The 6,256-nt window shown below is 50.1% G+C and overlaps 1 pseudogene; it reads right to left on the reverse strand.

Moving 5' to 3' along the window:
* Positions 1–255: 255 nt before the first annotated feature.
* LOC149343902 (uncharacterized) lies at positions 256–1,733 on the reverse strand (annotated as a pseudogene).
* Between the last annotated feature and the right edge of the window lie 4,523 nt (positions 1,734–6,256).

The raw sequence follows: 6,256 nt of genomic DNA on the forward strand, positions 1-6,256 counted from the left end.
GCAGTGCACTTGCCAACAGGGTTTACGATGTGGCCGCCCGCGGTACGTATGGGCGGTCCGTCCCACTGGGTGGTAACCTTGCGAAGACGCCGAGAGAAACTGCCGCTGAAGACCGAGTAATCAGCGCCGGTGTCCACAAGCGCCGTTACGTCGCGCCCGTCGATCAGAATGTTCACATTGCTAGAGGTTACAAAACGGTTTGCGTTTCCAAGGATACCATCGGTCGAGCTGGAACACACTAACGTAGACGGAGGTTCTTTGCTTCGTGCGACTCCGGCAACGCCACCTCCAGGCGTCGCCGTACTCAGTTTTCCCGAAGTGGCGAAAGGCTCTCACGGCGAGACCCGCGAGAAGGGGATGGTGGGCGGCGAGGTGGCGGCGACCGAGAGGTGCGAGGAGCAGCTGTAACCGGTGATGGAGAACGTTGAAGGTAGTCTTGTATGTCGCGGGGCTGCTCACCGTAGCGGGGGCACGGATCGGCCCAGTGAAAACCCCTTAGGCCGAGTTCGCGGTATGGACAGGAGCGATACATGTGATCAGGCTCACCGCAGTGAAAACACAGTGGGCGCCGGTCCGCAGTCCTCCAGATGTCGGTCTTCCTGCGTCTCGGCGGTCCCAGGCGTCAATCAGACGAGTGCAGGAACTCGCGGCGTCGAAGGCCGGAATCGGAAGCGCTCTGGTTCTGGCGATGGGCGGGAGGAGGACGACGAACTGCGGCGGCGTAGCTGAGAGCTGGTGGGTCGGCTGCAGCTACAATTGGGACGTCTTCTGGCGCCAGCGCGTGTCGCAGTTCTTCGCGAACGGCCGACGCGATGGAGACAGAGGCGGGCTGTTCAGGAGTAGGGAAGAGCTTTTTCAGCTCCTCGCGGATGACGTCGCGAATTATTTTTCGAACATCGGCGAGACCAACTCCGCCCAGGTCAGACGAGGCAAGAGTTGAGGCGACAGGAAGGGCGCTCAGTCTCTGAAAGTGACTGGTTCTTGTCGCCAATGCCTGCTCGATGTTGGTAGCTTCGGCGACAAATCCGGCCACTGTGGTCGGAGGATTGCGGATGAGGCCTCCAAAGATGTCATTCCGGACACCCCTCATCAACGCCCGTACCTTTTTCTCCTCAGTAGCCCGCGGATCGACGCGGGCACTCAGACGGAGCACGTCTTCGAAGAAGCTCCTGAAGCTTTCGGTAGGTCCCTGGATGCGAGCGTGGAGCAGATCTTCAGCTTGCTGTCGCCGGTGCCGGTTCGCGAACGTGCGTACCAGTTCGCTCTTGCACGTCTCCCATGATGTCAACGAAGCCTCATGGTTCTCAAACCAATACTTCGCTGTGGCTTCCAGGGAGAAGTACAGGTTTTGCAGGCATTGGTCTGGAGTCCACCCGTTATGTCGCGCTACTCTTTCATAGTTTTGGACCCAGTCTTCAACATCGTCAAGGCCATCGCCACGGAACGGCACGACAAATCTTGGAGTGAGAGGCACGTAGACGATCCTCGATGCAATCCTGGGGTTGGTTTGTTGTGACTGGGACGCCATGGTGACGTTGGCTGTCCTAGATGTCCGCGATCCCTCGGGCAAGAGTCCGAATTCCGGCGCTTGGCCTTGCTGGCGTCGGCTAGCGCGAGTCTCAGTTTCCGCCGAGGGCTCCTCCAAGAAAACTCGACGGCCAGGACTTAGGACGGGGCTCGAACTACGAGGCGGGGTGCGCTGCATGAGATGCGTTACCCAGCACCTGCACCAAATGTCACGGCTTCACGTACAGGCCGGCGGCGAGAACGGGTGAAGACAGGGAGCACGGAAAAACACCAGCAGCAACGTCGTCGTCGGCGCGCGGCAAAAACACTCCTCGTCTTTTTCTTCCACTTGCGACAATATAGCCCCAAAGACCTCAGCGCGTAACTCTGGAAGGTTACGATAGAAAGCCGTTACCTTCCCAACGTTGCCTCACATGTCGCCCAGAGCTCACTCCATCTTCCCAGAGCGGTTTCCTGTGTCCACTGTTCTTTGGCTAAAACTGTGTTAGGGCTCCGCAGTGGAGTATAGCAAGGTTCCTGTTAAACTTGTTTTACCAAATATTTCTGGGGCAGACGGAGAGTGAGATGAGAACAGAGAGTCAGTGTGAATCACCGGGCAAGGCAGCATTTAGATAAGGGGAAACCTGGATAACCAGTAATTATGTGCACGCTGATATGATTCACACCACGGGACTCGTACCGGCATACGTAAACCGGATTAGTTCACTATTTCATTCGTCTTCAATTCTTCAATTATGTTTTGCTGCATCGCAGTGAAGCTCATGCTGATATCTGAAGAAATTATGGTGCTGGAATGCTGTCACCACGCTCGCTGTGTACACCCAGGGCAAAAACACGTCGGTGCGCTTGGTTCGCAGTGCGCCTGCGCGCACTACGAACGAGCGCACTATAGCAGTTAACGTCTTAGAATGAACAATGCAGTGCAAGAACGGCCTTCCATTTCCTTCTCCAATCAGATTTCGATTGATTTTTCTACTAAAAGAGCGCAAGGGGAGCACTTGCTGTTCAGCAAGCTTCTGCGATTGATCAAGTTCTTCAGTGCCTATCCATGCCTCTCCTCCTTGTGGTTTCACAAAGCATAAAACGAATATTGGCCACCTGGAATAGGTGGCTTCCGGTCGAGCTGTCCATCTTCATCTCCGGTGGAGGATTGGACTCCGGACTTGCTAGGTGATCAAAGCTCTCATTGGGCAACATCATTTTTGATGACGAATGCAGCAGTTGGATCCAAGTGAATTATTTGGGAGCATAGATACGCACTGACAGTGCCTCGCGTTCGTGCTGAGCGGCGTGAACATATAACAAATTCTTGTCCAATTGCGCACACAATTCGAACGGTGGATTAGAAAACAGCTCACATTTTCTCAACGGTTCTGTGGACAACACTGAGGCAGCTATCAGAGCGGCATTGCGAATTTTACCTTTGAAAGCTTCCTATTGCGCTCAACTTACCAGAGATGGTGAGCTTCCCAAGGCAAGCCCCAGAAGTTAAAGCACGAGACCCACTGGTGCTTACTCGGGCTTCATATCACGCTGTTCTCAGGCGAGAAGGTCACCTGAAATCGCGCGTTCACCCTATGCTCGAGCCCGGAAAAGCGCCGCTGTGAAACCGCCAAAGTGAAAGCAGATTTCACATGCAACGGATACCCCCAGCAGCTACTGAAAAGCCAAGAGCGCTCCGCCCAAGCATGCAGACTTGGCCAAAAAGAGAAAAACAGAGAAACCAAGCGTACAAGTATTCCGTACGCTGCGGGGGTGAGCGAGGCACCTGCACGCATTTTCGAAGGATATGACGTGCACATTGCTCATCAGATTACCAGCAAGTTAAAACATCAGCTGGTCCGAGTTAAAGGCCGCTTAGAACGCTGAAGATACCCTGGTGTGGTGTACAAGATACCATGCCAGGGCTGTGACGCTGCCTACATTGGCGAAACTGCAAATTTCAGACGAAGGCTCAAAGAGAATAAGAATGACGCCATGAACGGACGCTCTACATATAATGCTTTGGCGGACCGCAACGCATCAACAGGACACCCCATTGATTGGGACGAAGCATCTATCATTGCCACAGAGAAAAACTTGTCATCGCGCCTCCTTTTGGAACCATTCCATAGACATAGCACAAAGCATGCTCTTAACAAGACACGTGGTAATCTGCCGGAAGTTTGTAGTCGCTCACTAGGAAATTTTAACCGTATATAAGCCACTGTCGTTCCATGCAGCGCTCTTTTGATCAAGGGGACCCGTACGGATCCCGAAACGTCGTTTCCTTTTTTGAAGAATTTTTTGAAGCCCAGTAGGTATGACATAAACAGCTTCGCTCGTGCACTTCATTGTAACAAATAAGTGTCTTAAGATAGAACCATCGTCACTGCAAAATCAGCGGTGTTATGTTTAAATTGATGTGCTTACCTTATTGCATCATGCAGCCGCTTTCGTTCACTTTGCATTATCATGCCAAACAAAAACCTTTCTTTAGACGCCATTTCTGCGTCAAGAGGTTCGACCTGTTCTGTTGCGCTCTCCTGCTGTCCGCTCAGAGCATACAGTTGTGAGCGGACTTGTTCCTAGCGCTGGACTGTGTTCTTTTATGAACCTTTATTGTATAATTATGCCTCTTCGCTCGACTGGAAGCATTGTCTGTGAAACAAAGGACGTGCTTAGGATATCACTTTCCTTGCGCTACACAGAACTGCCCGAGTCCTGCTCATGATAGCACTCGCTAAGGACCTCGAGTCCTGGGGATATTAAGTAGGGTATGTTGTGCTTGCTATCGGTGTGGAGTACTTCGGAGCTCCGTGTAATGAACCGGGATCCTTCTCGTAATCCGCACCGATGCAGCCGTCACAAAATACGGATTATCTCGCGGCACAAATCGCTTCACGTCGAAAGAGCGAGGCCTTGGCCTCTTTTTATTAGTTGTTGATTACACAGCGCAACGCTTCTGCGTTCACACAGATGATATTGTTCTGTTTCTTTGCACTCTGCTCGAAATTTGTTTGCCTTACGTTCCCCTTTATGCGCCCATAAGGGATAAACGTAATGACACCTTCTCAGCGCAGCTCATCTGGCACAAGGTGCGCAGAGAGACTGAGATTTGTGTGTGGCTATTTTCCCTCTTATCTGGGGTAATGGCCATCGCGCAATACTTTTCTTGCATGGTCCGCAGCTGTCCAACCCGTTGTGTGATGCTTATACGACAGAACGAAAAAATACGGTGATACTCGTACAACGTTCTATTACTTCCCCATCTTGTACTTCTCTCGAAGTGTTTTTTGGACATTCACAAGAGTGTTTCCTTCGTAAGGCATGGTTAGCACGGGATGGAGCCACCGAAAACGTGAGCATGAGAGATGGTATTCTGCCTGAAAAGTTCTTTTGAATGAAGTTGGGCGCTTTCGTACACGCATTCTTTAGCTAAATAGAAAACTGTGGCAGTTTATGTGGCAGTTTATGAAGGTACCACCTTAGGTAACGAGCTGTGTTACCTTCTGCGCAAGCCATCGATCAAGGAGTAAAGACAACTTTTTTCGACATCAAAACTTATTTGCTCATAACCTTGCCAATTAATAATTGAATGCTTTCTAGTACAGTCTTTTACTCGGCTTGTAAATAGTGCACGGTACCTAGACTGGTTGGAAGCGAATGCATATGTCATAAGTTTGCCTTTTATTTGACATATGGAATACTAAAATTGGTGGAAATGACAAAAGAGGAGAGAAGGGTGTGTCTAGATCTCTAACAGTACAAACAAAGTGAACTGAGGGTGCCTGCTATCATGCCTGCTATCGTGATGGAAGGAATAGATTTTGTCTATTTTCTCACGACGAAAGAATTCGTAGCAGGGCACCAGAACAAGGCACTAAGAAAATCATACTTTGAATAAGATAGTCTGCACGAAGGAGCCCTATTTATATGTTTAGCTGTCGAAGCCTTTTGGAGTATTTCCAAAAAATTTCATAGGCCAGTAACGCCTCTTTGGTTCTACATTTAGCTAATATGTAACACCAATCAAGACTTTGAGTAAACAATTAGCTTTTGATTATAGCCCTTCGCGGTACCGTAGGCAGCTGGCAGGTACGTGTAGTAGGCTTTGAATTGCACACGGTTTAACGGCTCCTCATTGAATCCCTGAAGTGTTTTAATCGATGCCAGGGTTTATACTGCCTCCTAAATTTCGCCGAAATGAAGAATCCGGTCCCAGAAGCGCAATAAAAATGACGGAAAATCAATATTAACTGCTTATCACTCACATTTATTGTCCTCAAAATATCATCATCATCATAATCAGCCTCACTACGCCCACTGCAGGGCAGAGGCCTCTCCCATGTCTCTCCAATTAACCCTGTCCATCGCCAGCCGCGGCCACCATATTCCCGCAAATTTCTTAATCTCATCCGCCCACCTAAATTTCTGCCGCCCCCTGCTACGTTTGCCTTCTCTTGGAATCCACTCCGTTATCCTTAAGGACCAGCGGATATCTTGCCTTCGCGTTACATTCCCTGCCCAAGCCCACTTCTTCCTTTTGATTTCAACTAGGATATCATTAACGGGCGTTTGTTCTCTCACCCACTCCGCCCGCTTCCGAAATATTAACGTTACACCTATCATTTTTCTTTCCAAAGCTCGCTGCGTTGTCCTTAACTTAAGCTGAACCCTCTTTGTTAGCCTCCACGTTTCTGCCCCATAGGTGAGTACCGGTAAGATACACCTGTTGTATACTTTTTTC

The sequence above is a fragment of the Amblyomma mixtum genome, chromosome 5 (assembly GCF_055824585.1).
Source record: "Amblyomma mixtum isolate Tamu chromosome 5, ASM5582458v1, whole genome shotgun sequence".
NCBI lineage: Eukaryota > Metazoa > Arthropoda > Arachnida > Ixodida > Ixodidae > Amblyomma > Amblyomma mixtum.